At 37.5% G+C, this 17,604-nt stretch overlaps 1 protein-coding gene across 3 annotated transcripts in view; it reads right to left on the bottom strand.

Moving 5' to 3' along the window:
* The window catches only part of Stard13 (StAR related lipid transfer domain containing 13), a 473,503-nt gene extending 456,710 nt beyond the window's left edge, over positions 1–16,793 (bottom strand). Inside the window, exon 1 of one of the 3 annotated variants that reach the window (XM_013360729.4) lies at positions 16,651–16,793. The gene's annotated coding sequence lies outside the window, so the exon portion shown is untranslated. The remainder of the gene's footprint in view (positions 1–16,650) is intronic. The other 2 variants (XM_078016122.1, XM_078016123.1) reach the window with 2 other exon arrangements.
* Between the last annotated feature and the right edge of the window lie 811 nt (positions 16,794–17,604).

Below are 17,604 nucleotides of genomic sequence, written 5' to 3'. Positions count from 1 at the left end.
TTGACTTTAATGGGATAAGCAGACCTAATCCCTAATGGCTTTCTAAATTCAGAATGTAATTATTAGTGGGAGGTTAACTCAGATTTAAATGTTATTATTCCATAGTAGATGGATATAAACAACAATTAACTTTTGAATTGCATGAACCAAAATTCTGGCTAAGTATTAATGCAACTAAAATCAGAACTGATAAAATGCATAGCTCCCTCAGAGGAGAAATCTATGTATAGGCTAGAATTGATGGAATTTTTTTGATGACCAATTCTAATATATCAGTTCACAAGGTCCATGTATAATAGTCAAAGTTTAATGATGTGTAAATCCATAATAAATGGTGAATTTATAAATCACTGCTAAGTTCTCAAATTAAGACATTCTTAGTCTCTTCCCTCCCTACCTGTTCCAGCCTGTCTCTCTACATAGGAGTGAACGACACCTCATTTACTTTTTCTTGTACTCATTTGCACTCCCTTGTATTTTTTTTCGAGCACTGAGATAGTTTGTGTCATCAATTTTGCCATTATTGCATATTTTTGTTTCACAGTACCAGATGCTTGACCTTTGGGGAACAAAGTTTGTGTTGTTTTCATATGCAAGTCTCCATCATTCCAAGTAAAAACTGGAACATAGACATTTAATAAATGAATGAAACCACAAATGCACGTTGCTGGTAAATTTCTATATGAGTACAGGATAGGAACAACCACAAGGAGTTGATGGAATTGGACTGCTGAGACCACAGGCTTTAAGACCCACTGAGAAACTTGCAAGAATAGGCTTGAAATGGGAAACATATTAGAAGTTGAGGTTCTTGGCATAAAAGAATCAAAGCAAGTTGCTGCCCACTTTTGGTCCATGCTGGCTACACCTGCCTTTCCCCAAGCTTTCCTCCTTACCACTTTCTTACCCCTCTTCTCATTTGACTTTCTGACCTTATTTTTCTTCAAAGCAATTATCAATGTTTATTCTAATTGTCTCCATTTATTTTTCTGTTGCTATAATAAAATGCTTGAGACTGGAGAATTTATAAAGGAAGGAGGTTTATTTTGGCTCATAGTTCTGGAGTCTGGGAATTCCAAGAGCATAGAACCAACAAGAACCTTGTGCTGCTTCAACTTAAGGATGAATGTGGAATGGCAAACAGGTGTGTGCAGAAGAGCCAAAACATGAAGAATGGATTTGCTTTGTAACAACCAATTCTTGGGGTAACCAATACAGTCTGATGAGAGAAAGAACTCACTACTTCTGTGAAATGACTTTAATTCCTTTGTGGAGCCATTCTTCTTAAAGGTCCTATCATGTCTTAATACTATTGCATTGGGAACCAAGTCTCAATATGAATGTTGGTGTGGATAAATCATGTTCAAACTGTAGCATTAGTAATCAATCTTATTAATTTGTTTATTATCTGTCTCTTTTTCACTCTGCCAGGATCTAAACTCTGATTTGATGTAGTCTGTTTTCCCCTGACTTAGACAATACATAGTGTATGCTAGAAAAAAGATTTATGCTAGAAATAGACCTTGGAAATAGTAGCTGTTCAACAACTATGGAAGAAAGAAAGGAGCGTGGGAATGGAAGAATAAAGAATGAAAGAGAAGACCAATCTAAGAAAGAAAGGAAGGTATTGTAAGGTTTTTTTAATGACTTTTAATATATTCAAGTAAATTTCTGTCTCACAGATTTGTTTTGTTTGGTTCACAATGTTTTACAAAATTAAAAATATGGCAATTTCCGATTAAAATGGGGTTATAATCTTCTAAACAATCAGATCTGTTAGGCTAGGTCTTAACTTCCAAACCATGTCAATCAGGCAGATCTGAATGGGCAGCTTAATGGGGACATGGGCTAGAGGATTTTAAAGTTGGAATGGAAGTTGGAATCTTTCCTGGATTTTCTGAATGGCCTGGAGAACCTCATTGTGGATGTATAATAGAGAAAGTCTTTAAGATAATTTAGTCTAATGCAAATTCATATATTCCATGAGGTTCCAAAGAAAAGGAAGGCTCAGGTCTTAAAGTCCCACTTCATTTAAACCAGAGATCCCTGAAACTTACTTGAGAGGGGTAATATGGCTAGACATTCTATATTGATTGTGCCGCCCCAGGTACTGTGTGCAAAGCACCCTAAATCCTGTAGTCTCTGGTGAGGGTACAAATGTCAGGGCATATCCTCTCATTGGAGTGACAGAGTCATGAAGCCCATCTAGCTCTAACCTTTTCTTAAACCATGATCCATCACCCCTACATACCTGCTCGTTTATCCAGCAACTACTTATTGAGCATCTAAGAGCCACGTCCAATGCTAGGGACTCTGTACCTGATTTTGAAGAAGTCCATGTGATCCTCCAACTCACAGACCTTACAGTATTTTCAGGGAGCACTGAAATCACAAGAAACTCTTGAAAACACAGCATAGAACTAACTTAGTCTAGTCTCTGAAACTACAGATTTAGTTCAGCATATAGATAATATGCAAACATACAAAGATTTTTTTTTCCTGAACTGTTTAGGATAAGTTCTGGGAAAAAATAAGCAATTATTTATTTTTACAAGATAGAAACAAAAATGTCTTTAGAATCATAATTATATTTTGAAAAATTTAGATCTAACTCTTGGAAGGCCATCCTACCTCCTCAAATTATATATTCAAATATACCATAGTATTTTGACTTAAATATCTAGGCCCACTCCTTTGTCACACTTACCTATACTACTGATAGCTTTAATTTTTTGATGTATGGGGTATTCAAAAATTGTATATATACCCGCCACCCCCCCACATGCATATGCAGGTGTGTGGTGCTGGGAATTGAACCCAAGGCTTAATGTATGCTAAGCACATGCTCTACCACTAAACTACACACCAGCTGTAAAATAGCATATTTTTGTGGTAATATATACAATGTGCCATTTTAAACATTTTAAATACACAGTTCAGTGATATTTAAGTATAGTCATGCAATTATGTGAACATCACCATCACCCATGTTCAGAAGTTTTTATCATCCCAAAATGAAACTCTGTACCCATTAAATATGAACTCCCCATGTCCCCCTATCCTAGCCCCCGCAACCACTATTCTACTTTCTATTTCTATGAATTTGGTACTGTTTTAGGTACCTCGTTTAAGTGTAATTGCCGGGTTTCAGTTAGCGACTAAAATGCTCAGGGGTCACTCCAGTTAAACTGGGCAAATTGGGCTGCACGAAATAACCACACAAGAGACACAAATACCTTTTTCTTTGGGGTCGCTGTGACGGCTCCTCTGACCTTAAGGGTCCGCAGAAAGAGAGATTGAGAGCACGCGCTGACCCCTTTTATTGAGGAGAAGCTATTCAAATGAGGCAAGGGGTCAGGTTTCAGGGGGCTGAGTCTATCTTCATGATGTCCACTCTCAGCACGTTGACTGACAGCTGGGTAGGCCACCCCCAAGGGCACAGTAAGAGAAGGGGACACACACAAGGCACTTCCATGGAAGATTCTATCCTAAACAGGGCAAGGGGTTATATTACAAAGGAACAGGTGAGCGTAGTTTCACCTATGGGGCTGTAGCAAGGCACACCCATGCACAAGACACTGACCCTCGCACCCAAGAAGGGTAGGGAAAGCTCTGCCACATTTCTGCAACTGAGTGCCTCAGCACCCAGCCTGGGAGTGTGACCCAGTCATGTGCAAGGTTGGTCTTCCACATGTAATTATACAATATTTTCCTTTAATGTCTAGTTTATTTTGCTTAGCATATGGTTCTCAACTGTCATCCAGGTTGGAGCATATGTCAGAAGGTTTTTTTTTTGTTGTTGTTGTTTTTAAGGATGAATAACATTCCACTGCAAGTACACACTCCATTTTGTTAGTCCATTCATCCATCCACAGGCACTTGGGTTGCTTCACTTTTTGGCTATGGTGAACAGTGCTGCGATGAACAAGGATGTATAAATATGACTGCTATGTTGATGTGGTGCTCTCAGTCTCATCAAATGCTTTTGAATCAGTTTTTTTTTTCTTTTTGTAGGTAAAAAATCCAGTTTTTGGCAAAGTTAAATCACTTTTCAATTTAGGGGTAGTTTCTTACTCTTGGTCTGGAGTTATCATTTTCTTGAAATGTCTTATACCCTTTGTCCCAATGACTCTTTACCAGCTAATGGGATACCAACGCAAAACTATTTTTGTTGGATGCAATTTGAGGTCAGACACGGTTACTTCTACATGCTAAGAGAAATCTGTAGGCCCATAATTTGGGGGAGAACAATTTTTTAAAATTTTTCCTTTAGGTTTTAGTTTCAGCTGTTTCTTTCTCCAAGAAAATGATGATTAGGCTAACTAAACCAAATTTAGTCTCTCCCCCTCCCCCAATAAACCGTTTATGATAAAGTTCAAACTAGTATATGTTAGAAGCCAGGAAACCACAACTATAGCCAAAAGAAATCTTCATTACTCATTGCCTCAAATTGTACCCGATATGATTTCAGATGCTATTTTCTGATAACGGTCTTCAGTAAATTCCAGAGATGTCAACACTGTGTTTGAACAGAAAGTTTGAAAAGTTGAAAGGTCCTCAGATGAACTTTGAAGGAGGAGAGTGAGGCCCTGTGGGTGGGTGTGGCTGGGTCAGCTCAGCTGTGTGTCCATGAAGCTCTTATCAAGTGGAGCCATGATTTTTATGTCAGCCCATTTACACTTGAGCATTTTTTTCTCAGCTGAATTCATATTTATTTATGTTGATAATATTAAGCAAGAATTTTAGACTGGCGATATTTATGATAGTCCTCAGTTTCTGTTTAAAGAATTAAACTTTTCTAGCTGTTACAATTTATTCAATTATTGAAACCTTTCTAATTCCACATAAGTAAGGAAATATCCCAAGTCTTGTGCTTTGCCTGACTTACTTTCTTTCTGCCTTAGCTGGCTGATCTTGTCAGGTGCAGACCCTTGATGATGTGCAGCTTTTTCTTTGGTAGCTTAACAAAGGTCTCACGGTCCTTTCAGGTGGCAGGACACCAAGTAAAGGATTTGTGCAGTCTTGATGATGTTGCCTCTTTGGTAAGGTTGCCAAATATAGCAAAGAAAAATGTAGGCTACCTATTTAAAATTGAATTTCAGATAAACAACAAATACTTTATAAAAACATTTAGTGGGTGTCTTTAATTTATCCACTTGCACTGTACCTTACTCTTGAATGCAGGGAGCATGGCTCAGATGCCAGTACTAGTGTGATGAAGTTTGAACTTGGTGACACAGAGGGACCAAAATTGGAAGCCAGACTGTAATGATGGGATTACAAGATAAGAGGTAATGAGGACTGTTTTAGTTAGCTTTTTCACTGCTGTGACTAAAAGGACCCATCCAGAACAAATGTAGAGGGAAGTTGATTTATAGGGCTCACAACTTTGGAGGTCTTAGTTCTCAAAAGGCCGGTTCCATTTCTTGGGGCTCAAGGTAAGGCTGAACAACATGGCAGAAGGGTATGGCAGAGGGGAGCAGCTCACAAGGTGATCAGAAAGCAGAGAGAGAGAATCCACTCTCCAGATACAAATATCTACCCAAAGCCACGCCTCAATTCCCACCTCCTCCAACCACACCCTACCACTTCAATTACCACTCAGGTAATCCCTATTAGGGGATTAAATCACTGATTGGGTTAAGACTCTTACAACACAATCATTTCTCCTCTGAACCTTCTTGCATTGTCTCACACATGAACTTTTGGGGGATACCCCATCTAAACCATAACAAAGATTTTCCGCTGAACTTGTGGCTCCCCTTTGGAAGCAGATCCTGATAAAGTTTATTTTTGCAAGTGATCAACTCAACAGGCAGGTTTTGTGAGACCAATCAAAAGAAGAGGGAGTAACATTAAATTTTGTTAATCCTCAGAATTGTGGGATGCATAGGGACTTCACTATGGAGTGCATTGTGTACGGAAGAGCAAAGAAGACAGAAATGGGGAGAGAAGAGGGATATGACCTCCCAGAAAGAAAAAAAAATCGGATTATATTCTAATATACATATAGGCCCAAAATTCCTCACATTGACAGTAATTATTTCTTGCCCAACCCCAAACTGTTTGAATTTCCCAGTGTAGAGTCATTATGTTTTTATTAATTTAATTATGCATAGGTACTCTACAGTATATATTTCATAGCACAAGGGAGGAAGACAGGCTCTTTCAGATGTCATCTGGACCCTTACAGAGTTTGAAGCTTTTTCTAAAGGGAAACTAGAGACCCCTGATTGCAAACTCTCTTGAATGAAGAGTTTAGCTTCTGTTTTATTTGCCTAAATGTAATTCTGTGGCACCTGCTCCTCCTCTAATTTTAGTGATTCACAAAGTCTGACTCTGAAGAGAGCCTGGAAACTTCTACTGGGAAGGGAGGTGTCCAAGTGCTTCCTCTACGAGAAAGAGAAGTAACAACGGTGGGTATTAGTTTGATTCATCCTACTCCCTCCACAAATACAGCACAAGGATCTCTTTAGCTACGATGATCCTTTCCAGTGAACACTCAGGACCTGAGGGGAGAAACTGCCAAAAGTTGAACCCATAGTAATTTCTCAACTTCATATTTCCAGTCCACTGTCTTTCCTGAAGTTGTCACTGGAGGTTCTTCTCATCCTGCCCATTTCCTATTTGTGATCCCTTAGTTACCACATGTAATACTCCACTAAACAAAGATTTAGTATTACACTCATTCAATGATTTTTTTTTTGTAATTGTTGAGAGTTTTTGGTGTCAGTGAGAAAAAAATAAATTAATAGAAGAGGTTCCACACCAATAGTGTATTTTATTTGAGGTTTTCTCTGCAAAATATGGAATTGCACTGTCTTTGGATTTGGTGAGAATTCCCTTTAATGCATTCACAGATTGTTGCATGTGATAGAACTTAATGAAGCTGTCTTACCTTGAAAAAAATTTGATATTTTGTTTTTGTTTTGATTTGGGGCAAGAGAGTTGTTACCAAACTAAACTAAATATATATATATATATATTATATTTATATATATATATATATATATATATATATATATATTATATTTATATATACATATATATCAATGCTTTACTAATCCTGATGAAAAGGAAATGATGGAACAGCTTGTGACAGACCTTTTACAAACTGTATTGGAAATGTCACAACAATGACAATAAAGGAGGGAGAGAGGAAGTGGAGTCCTGTGTTATTGGAGCTAAAATTTCAAAGTCAGGGAACTAGCGAGTCACCCAACAATAAAAACCAGATTCCTCAAAGGTGAAGTCTTGCTTAAGATCAGTACTTAATCATGTCTTGCCTCGTGGTTTGGTGGGATTGGAATTGGAGAATACCTGACCACTTGGCATTTTTGCAATTTATATAACTTTTCAAAGAGCAGCTCTGTAGCATTTTTCACATTCTTAAAGACTCCATGACCAAAAAAAAAAAAAGGAAAAATATAGAACTATTATATTATATAGGAAAAATATAGAACTATTGACCTAATGCTATAAATGCTATAAAACATCCAAGAGGCTATCAAGTTGAGGACAAAAAAATAAGGAAAAAAACCCAATATACGGATATTATGTTGCTATGGTCAAGAATTGGTGACCACTTTTGTACTTCTTGGTAAGGAAAAAAATAGATAATTTAAGTTATCTCTTTTGACCAGTAGCTAAATGAAAGCAATATTTTATTCCACCAGCTCCATTCTCTTTCCAGGTCCTTTGTGCTGGTTAATTTTGATGGAAAGGCAATGCCTAATAGGATTATTTCAGACAATGGAGTAATTACTACCTCAGATATTTTTTTCTTTTCCAGGAGAAGGTGCTTCTTTATTTTGGTTTTCCTAGTCCTCCTCCCATAATGAGGCTAACTACTGTTGTTGAAACCAACTGAAAGCTTCTGGCTTTCAGAAGCAGCCACTGAGAAAGGGCAGATTTAAAATGAGAGAAAGGGGAAGCATTAAGCTAAAAATAAAATGAATGCCAACTCTGACTCTCTCCAAGGGTCTCCAGGGTGTCATAATTTTGGTTAATGAAAGTCCCAAGAGGGAAGGTCATAAATCAATGTGGCTTGGCTGGTTCTGTACAAGCTGCTGGGCTGATGTGTCAGTGGAATCTGCAATTGACTATTGGGACCTGGAATCAACCAAGGCATAAAAATGACCTCTGACATGCCCCTGAAGGAAGAGAGTCTCCTGCTAAAATGAAACAAGGCCATGTGCTAACTGACATCAACACATTCTTTTAACCCCAGGACTGGTGCCAACATTTCTGGGAATGGTATGACATGGCTTCCTAATCTCTAAATGGAGGGAGATTTATAGATCACCTCCATGGATCTCAGGAGAAATGGCCAATGTTTCTCTGAATTCACCTTGTACTGCTGTTTTAATGTGACTCAAATATTGATCAGAACTTGCTATATAGAATCATGGCATTTATGGGCTAGAAGTGATCTTCAATGTCATTGTAGTGCTAAAATTTCAAAGTCAGGGAACTATCGAGTCATCCAACAATAAAAACCAGATTTCTCAAAGGTGAAGTCTTGCTCAGCTAGAAAGGTGACTCCTTAGTAATATTAATAAAGCATATGGTTAAGAGCAGACTGCAATCAGATTGCTTGGGTTTGAATATCAGTTCTGTCACTTTGCCTTTCTTTATCTCAGAGTCCTTATATGCAAACTAGGGAGAGTTTGCGTATCGATAGTGTAGTATGTAAAAATTAGACCAGCTAATTGTTTAAAGTGCTTAGTAAGTCTGATAAACTAAGTGCTACGTCATGTTTGCTTATATTGTCAAAGAATTTCACAAAGTGCTACATAATATTAATTATATGGTTTTAAAATGTAGTATTCATCACAGTTAAATCTGTGTATGTTTGAAAAGTGGTAAATATGTATATGGGCAACATCTTTTCGGTCAGCACTGTTTGATGAACATTCTTGGATCATTTGCACTGATTAGACATAAATTCTCTCCTTCACTGCATTTGTTCCAGAGCTTGGTAGCTAAAATTCTTCCTATTCCCTCACCCATTCAGCATCTGCTGAGCATCCATTATGTCTCAGATACTGCTTCAGGTTCTGGAGATACAGTAGTGAACAAAAGAGTTGAAAATCCCTGCCCCCATTCTCATATACCCAGTGAACTCTTTAGACTGCTAATTTTTAATATAAGGAAAATGAAGCTTGGGGAATCCCCAGCTGATTGCCCAAAGCCACAGGACTTCCCCCGAGATCCCTTAGCACATCAGCCTTTAAACCTTCTTCTTTACTATGCAGTTCTAAAAATGTCTAAAAGATGTATTTGACTGTCAAATGAGCTAAGGCAGAAACAGTGTGGTCACATAAACATACCAGCTGTTTCCATCTGACTGACTTGTGTGTGTCCCAGCCCCTTGGGGCCACCTCATGTTCCCCCTTCCTTCTGTGGTCCACACTGTGCATTTCTGTTACTTCCATTTTAAAGGCTTTTGAAAGATAAGGGGATAAGTGAGGGAAATAGCAATGAAAAAGAAAAAAGGATTTTGATTATGGAAATGTTAATAACAGACAGAAAAGCTTATCTTGAGAATTTTTAAGCTTCACACTCCACATTAAGTATGTTCTGTATCTGTTGGGATAAAATGCTTATGTGTATTTGATTTCTTTGTCAGACTCTCCAAGTTGCATCCTGAGGTGTTCAGAAGTATTTATTCTCTCAGGATTTATGTATTCAATTACTGTACCTTTATTTTTCATTTTATTATTCATATAGATATGCATAATCAGGTAGTTTTACTGTGTGTGTATTCATTTATCTTTTACCTATTGTGTTTCTTTATTACTAAGACAGCATCCTGTGAGTAATGAATCATTATGTACCACTAAGAAAGAAAAATCAACATTATCAATTAAATAGCATTTGCTCTCCTTTGTAAAATGCATCCCAATTGGAAAGAGTTGAAAATGTGGCGAGTGAAAACTCTTCATGGGTAAAAAATATTTCTCCTGTGATCCATTACAAAATTCTCTCTTTTATCAGATGGTGAAGAATTGTTGTTCTGAAATATTTTATGACTAATTAATTCAAACACCTGCTTAAATGAAAATGAAGACCAAGGAAAAAATGAAGTGTTAAAACCAAATTGGGGGTATTAAGTTCAAGGTACAAACTGAAATATTTATGGATAAACAGATGATGTCTGAAATTCACTTCATAAAAAATCTGATGGTGGTTGTCATGGGAGAATATGGATGTGACTGGGATAAATTGTAAATTGTTCAAGTGGATTGCAATTATATGAGGGCTTTTTAATACTACTCTTTTAAAATTCCAGGAAAAAAAAAAGAATTACTGTCTGTTCAGTAGTGACAGAGCAGAAATAAGACTAGGCTCTCATGGGTCTAGGAAATTATGACTAAGGTGATAGTTTTCAGGTAGAGACTAAAGAATGTGCTTACTGAGATTGAGTGAGGAGGTAAGGAAGGATGAGGCTCATTGCTAACCCTTCATCTTTCTTCTGACTATCTTATTGTATTAAGCTGTCTGGGTTCTACATTTTATCTCAGGAGTAGATGGCTAGTTCCTGTAATTGCAGCTTGCCCTGAAGATCATGTACTACTTTACATCAGTGTTCACTAGCCTAAGGGGTGTAAAGGGTTGGAAGAAAAAAGGATAATTAAAAAAACAACAATAGCAAATAGAATTTGTATTGAATGATCCAGTCATTCTGCTAAATTGCTTATCATATGTTATTTAATTTTCATGTCTATCCTGACAAATAATATTATTATTGCCTCTATTTTCACCCATGGGGAAACAGACTGAGAAAACTTCCATGCAATTCCTCCAACTGGCTTGTGGCAGGACCTGGGTATGAACCTATGCCTGGACTCCAAGTTACAGCTACTACTTTCTCTCCAGTTATACCACATGAAGAGCAATGGAAATCACGCCCTGTTGAGAGTCACTCTAAGAATAGGACAAAGGACTGAGCCTCTGTCCAACAATGAGCAGATGCAGATGGATGCAAAGGAAATGAATGAATCCTTGTAGAAACAAATCAAAGAAGAATGCAGAAACCTCTACTACTAGATAAACAGTTCTAGCAGCAGGGAGAGGTGAAAGAGAATGGTTTTCATTCCCTCCTGAGTCTTTAAACCATAGCAGAGTGTGCTCATTCTTCTCAAGCCTTTGGTGCCCAGGCTGAGCTGGGTAAAAGCATACCATCTCCTGGGACTGCATGGGCCTTCCAGATTTTCATGGTTTGTTCCACTCCATCTGGAAACTTACCCATACTCACTACCATAATAGAAGAATATTATTATTATTATTTTTTAACCACAGCACTGTCCCTGAAGGGCTTTGACTGTGCAACCATTCTTTGTTACAAAACCTAATAATTATTCTTTGCATTTCTACAGATTCAAAGATTATGCCTGCACTGGCAGACCAACTACTACATATTTACTCACAAACATCTCAGTCATATTCAAATAAAAAGAACTTTTGGAGTGGGAAGTTTTGAAGTCATCATCTGGATGGGTGAATATTTGAGTTGCAGGATTATGAGGGGGGTAGCTCAAGAATGATGTGTATATTCACAAGCAATGAAAGCCATGTGGGGGTGGGGCTGTAATGGAGCATCTGACTAGTGCTAGACTTGGCATATAGCATGTTCCTCTCTTATATTCCTCTACATTTATGAAAATTTCACCAAAGATGATATTAAAGTTCAATGGAGCATTTTGTAAATTCTTCGTGGTATCATTGGAGATAAGATTAAGAAATATAGGCTGAGCTAATGCAATTAGTTAGATTAACAATTAGATGAATGAACATACTTAGAACATACCACCAAAGATCACATTACCTTCCTTGTCTATGGAATTCATGATTAAATAAAATAATGGAGTCTAATTAAACAAGTACAAATTATTCCAAGTAGCTGTGCATTAATTCTTATGGAGCAAAGTAAATAATCTTATATTTTTCATGATTATATAGCTCATTATTCCAACCTGTTAAGATATGTTTGGATTTTGGATTTTGATTTTGTTGATGCGTGAGTGTATTATTCTTCTTGGTTTTTATACAGAAATTTATTAAACATGAATTTATCTAAAACATTGATAGAAATGCTCATTAGAGCAAGACTATGAGTTTTGCAATAGTCACCCTCCCCCATGTTGCTAATGTGCACCCTCTAAATATGCTCATTTGAACAGTTAATAATCAGTCTAATTGCATTAGTTTGATATGTATTCCTTTTTTATTAATGCATTATAGTTATACATAATATTGTGGTTCATTTTGACATAATTGCACATGCAGGGGATATAATTTGCTCTACTTCAGTCCCTGGTATTTTCATTTTCTCTGGTCTCCTTCTTTTTCCTCTTCCCTTTCCTCTCTGGTCTTTCTTCTATTTATTTATAGTTATTTAAAATTTCTCAATCTTATCTCCAATGATGCCATGACAGATTTATAAAACTCCTCAGTGAAACTCAAGTGTATTTTCTCTATTACGTTTTCTTGAACTATTGTTTCTCATGAATTTGGCCACATTCAATTTAGCTAAAAGTGATTTGAACAAAAAACAATTTGGTTAAGAAGATAATGTTCTTGTTAAAAGGAAATAATGCCAATCAGTATCTTTCTCAGGCTGGTCATTATTGTGTGTTATTGGACATAATTGCCACCAATTTGGTGCCTTATGTATTTTTGTTCATACTCTACTTTTGCTCAGTCATTTCATTTTTTTAATTCTAAGAGAGTTTTAGTCCATTAATTCTATCAAGCATTGCTTATTATGTGGAATAACTGAAACAATCTAAAAGCTCAGCTGTTAATTTAGATGAATGCAAACATCTAGCAATAGATGAAGAAACTTAAAAAAGAATGCTAGCTTCCAAATACCTTGTAGTAGGGAAAAGATCATATATAATTTTCAGGAAAGCACATGAAAAACTACTACACACTCATGTACAGTTATTCATTGTCACTACTTGAATGGAACTATGATTAATTTTTTTTCAGGTTTCTATTTACTACTTTCCTATAATAAGCACGTGTTTTTTAAACACAACTTTAAATTGTATTTGATTGTTCCACCACCCTATAAGTTTCATATAATTATCTCTTATTGTTGGATCCTTAACTTATCTTCTAAACAATTGTTTAAAATTTTATAGTCTAGATAGAACAATTATTTGGTGATTAATTTAATGTACATAAAATTATAAAAAACAAAAGTTTAAAAATTATGAAAGAATTTTTAAAGACACAGTGCTGTAAAACTGGTTCGTGTTTTATCTTTCATCTTTGAACTTCTCACAGGAGATACCTGTTTTCAACCAATGCATTGCATTGAGCAATATGGTTTTAACCAAATTACTTTAGGCTAAATAGCATGCTATCTACCTACCAGGCTGGTAACACATTAAGGAAAAAAAAATGATGGGTTTCCTTTTTAGTGAACCCATGCTGGATTTTCTGGATTCTATGGCATCTCTTTTGGATGTTCAAGAGACCATTTCTTCAATAAGCCACTTTAGAACCTTGGCAATTTGAGAAAATTGAGCCGCATGTATAAGTTCCTTTTGAAACTATCTAAAGACAACAATAAGGAACAGTCTCCTAGTTGAATAAATGCTGACAAACTAAGCTCGGAAGCTGTCCAGGCATTTTATTCCAAGTGCTTCACACTGACTGATTCTCAAGGAAATTGCTCAATTCTCCATTCTCTGGCATTGCTACAGAATCAACTCAAGAACACTACATACATTTAATATTCTTCCTCTCTACAGGTTTCCCAGTGTAATTTTTCCCTTGACCCATCTTACTGTTATGACAATTATTTAAAAAATCGATTTGATTCCAGGGGTTGAGTACTGCTTGGCTCTGCTCATGGTCTGTCCTTATGGCACCTGGGAAGGATGTGTATAAAGTTCACAAAAGCTTCTATAAATTGTCAAGAAACTCTTTGTGAGCCCTCTAAGAGCTGCTGCCAGGCTTAAGGAGAATAGGTTGCACTTAAGATGACTTTGTCTAGATGAGACCGAATGTCTGACTTATTTTCCATCTTGTCTACAAAGGATCCAGTGAGAATTATTCACTTTTAATATCATAGTTTTTTGCCTTCCTAGGGTTTGTCTCTAAATAAAATATTTTTAAAAAGGGCTGGGAATGGGGCTCAGTGGTTAAGAGCCCCTGAGTTCAATCCACGGTACCAAAAAATTTAAAAATAAAATGGTTTAATTGCTCTAATTGCATCTCTGAGCACTTGTTCATATAGAGTTGTGTGCCCATGTAATCCCAGTGAAAACTTTTAGAATGATTGGATTCTTCCAGTGGGATACAACATTGTAGTGGCTAATTTCAGCTCTTTTTTTTCAGTCTTTTCTTCATTAACTAAAAAATGAAAGTTAAAAAACAACAACAACAACAACAACAAAACTATTAGCTCTAGAGACCAACAGCACGACAGTCTATCAGTGTGAGCTCTCGAGCAGAGAGTCCTTATTCCTAGCATATAATTCCTGCGCCTTCGTCTACCTTTTGGGAAATGTTACTCAAACTTCCCATGCTGAGAAATCAGGCTTAGCACATCCAAGATGAAAATGCCCCAGACTCCCAGAGACGAAAAACCCAAGAACCCGAGTGACTCTTTCAATACAAGAGGTGTCATATTTGACAAAAGAAATAGAGAAATTTTGAAATTTATTTTTTCTGTTCCATGGTTAGGCAATTTTCTCTGAAACGACAAGGCAATATATTCCACTTCTGTTTCTCTCCCCCCACTCCTTTTTTTTTTTCCTTTTTATTTTATTAGAACAAAAGAAGAAATTACTGAGAATGGCTCTCTATATTGTCTAGTCAATGAAGCTAACAAGTTTCTTAAATATTTATTCTCACTTGCAAGGGTATTTGGATTGCAGATATGTAGAAATGTAGCAAGGTTGTCAAGTTAAAAATAACTCTTTCCCAAGGCAAGGGTACACTGGAATGCTCATCCAAGCCCACAGCTACTCCTCAGAGGCCACATCCTGGGTGTCCTGGCTGCACAAAGTAAACAGCCCCAGCTTGGCTTCCTGGGGAACCTTCACCTTTTTGCTTGAACCACTTTAGAAGTGTGTGCTAAGACTAGCAAGGAGAGAGAAGAAAAATCCTCCAATGGTCCCTCTGAGACCCCACATTCCTTACTGTGCGACTTGTGGGGAAATGTTCTTCCTTCTAGGCCAAAGGTAGTGTCAACATTCTTATCCAGAGGGTGAATAAATGTCTTACATAAGCAGTGTGCAGCTAATCAGCAGTGTGGTGAAAAGCAGTCAAGAGAACACCTGTGGTCAGGAGAGGAAGTTTTGTCCAGGAAGGAAAATGCCCGCAGGGTGGTTTCCCAGCTAAGGCTACACCTCCAGATTTTCGGCAGGGCATCTTCTGGGCCTCACCTCAGTCTGCACACAGGAGGGAACACGTGTCACAGCAATAGGCACAGGGGACTTATACAAAAATGTAAACCACTACTACAGGTGAGAATGACTATATTGAGGAGGACTCTGATGGTTTTGTGTGGAGGGAGATATGAATGCAGATTGATGCTGTTTGTGTAAAGGGCCAAAAAAAAAAAAAAAAAAAAGGTGGGGGGTTTAGGCGATCTCAGGGGAAGTTTGGGATAACCATAACTTGTTTAGTCCCTGTAGAGTAGACAAAGGCAAACATTGAAAAGTAGGAATGTGTGGGCAAAGATTTGGGAAAATAGCAGCAACTCATTTATACTCTATGTCTTGTCCTTTAAGGTCTCCAAAGCTCAAAAAAGAAGATTCAGCATCTTATTTTCTCCTACTGCAGGTAAGTATTTTATGGTGATGTCCTCTGGCAAACAGATCGGTTAGTTAATAGCATTGAGTATTCCACCTTTGGAGTCAGGTTAAACTTGAACAAAAACATTAAAAGGTCCTGTAAATTTCCACAGAAAGATTGGATTTTGTTAACATCAGACAAGTAATTACCTTATACGATGTTGAACTTGTTCTACATCATTTTGTGTCTGACAAATCCCTGGCTCCCAGTCTGTACTATAATAATTCCCAACTTCCCAATTTAATTTGCCACAATGACAAGAAGCTGCCCTGCACACGCCAGCACCTGATCCCAACAGATTTTCCACATCTCCCAAAGCTACACCAGTGCTATTGTAGCATTAGGGTTTAACTAATCTCCTCCTGTGCCTAAAGCAAGCACCAAATGACATTTAGGATAAAGACCCACAGATCTGGAATGACATTTGGTTACAATTCTACCAGGGCCAGTTTTCTCTCTCTCAGATTGATCCTCTACTCAGATCTCATGTGGCAAAAATAATTTGATCCTATCTTAAAGCATACTGATTACACTGATTGAGAGCAGAGAGAAAACACAGCACTGTGTGGACACTTCCACACATGTGTAAAAGCTCAACAAATCTACATGACCCTTTTGTTATGGAAGACTTTTTATTTTCTGAAACAGTGACTTTTTTCTTTTAAATCACTGCTGTGTGTGCACATTTGTCAGTGAGCTGTTATTTCTTAAAGGCAAGAGGTTAGGCAGCATGTTAAAGTTTCACATTAAGCAACAAAAGAGTTTCAAGGAACGTCCTCAAATTACACCCACAGTTTCAAAGTTCAAGAATTGTGGCTGAGCACTGCTTACCTTACAATTTCAGGTCCAAAGTGGTCTTTAAGTTTAAAGCAGCACATCAAAGGTGCAGGATTTATTTTCTTGCACAAAAGTCTCATCTGTCATAGCACCCAGCTCCCCGGGAAGAACCAGCCCCTTCTTCCCGAACGCCAATGAGGAAGCCAGAGAACACATGTGGGCAGTGGCTTCCCTGAAAGCCTGTCACAGTCTGCACATGCTCTCTGTGATGGAGGTGCCAAATTAACCTTGGCATTAGGCTCACAAAGCACCTCATTGTGAGGCCCTGGACATCTCAAGGGAAGAAAAAGGTTATAAAAAGCTCTAGCCAATCTGAAGTCTTCACACTTTTGTTGAGATGTGCCTCTTGTTCAGAGAACATAAAAAGGAAATACTGTCTGTTAATTAGCTTCCTGGGGGAAAAAAGTACACAATATTAAGAGCCCACCCATAGGTTGAGATAACAGGCAGGCATGTCTTCTGGAATTCTGTGGCTGTTCCTGGCTGTTGTGAAAGAGTGTTCTAGTTAAAGTACCATATCACCACTTAGAAAAGGGTCCATAAGCACTGACAGGACATTTTATTGCAAGGAAGTTGGTGATAATGAGTATGCAATAGCAATTGCTAACTATCCCCCACCAGGGCCGAAGATAAAAGGAAAATCAATGGCACCTGTGTTATAAAGTCAATCTGTGACATATTATTTCTAGTGAATTCTCCCCATTTAGGTACTAGAAGTGATTGTGAGAAGGAAGTACTTGTCATGGGACATGGACATACAATGACAAGATGAATAAAATACTTGCCTGTTGGGCTGGGGATGTGGCTCAAGTGGTAGCACGCTCGCCTGGCATGCGTGCGGGCCAGGTTCGACCCTCAGCACCACATACAAATGAAGATGTTGTGTCCGCCAAAAACTAAAAAAAAAAAAAAAAAATTAAAAAATCTCTCTCTCTCTCTCTCTCTCTC

Source organism: Ictidomys tridecemlineatus, chromosome 6 (genome assembly GCF_052094955.1).
Source record: "Ictidomys tridecemlineatus isolate mIctTri1 chromosome 6, mIctTri1.hap1, whole genome shotgun sequence".
NCBI classification, from domain to species: domain Eukaryota; kingdom Metazoa; phylum Chordata; class Mammalia; order Rodentia; family Sciuridae; genus Ictidomys; species Ictidomys tridecemlineatus.
The sequence above is the reverse complement of the archived record's forward strand: the minus strand, read 5'-3'. Positions and strand labels throughout refer to the sequence as shown.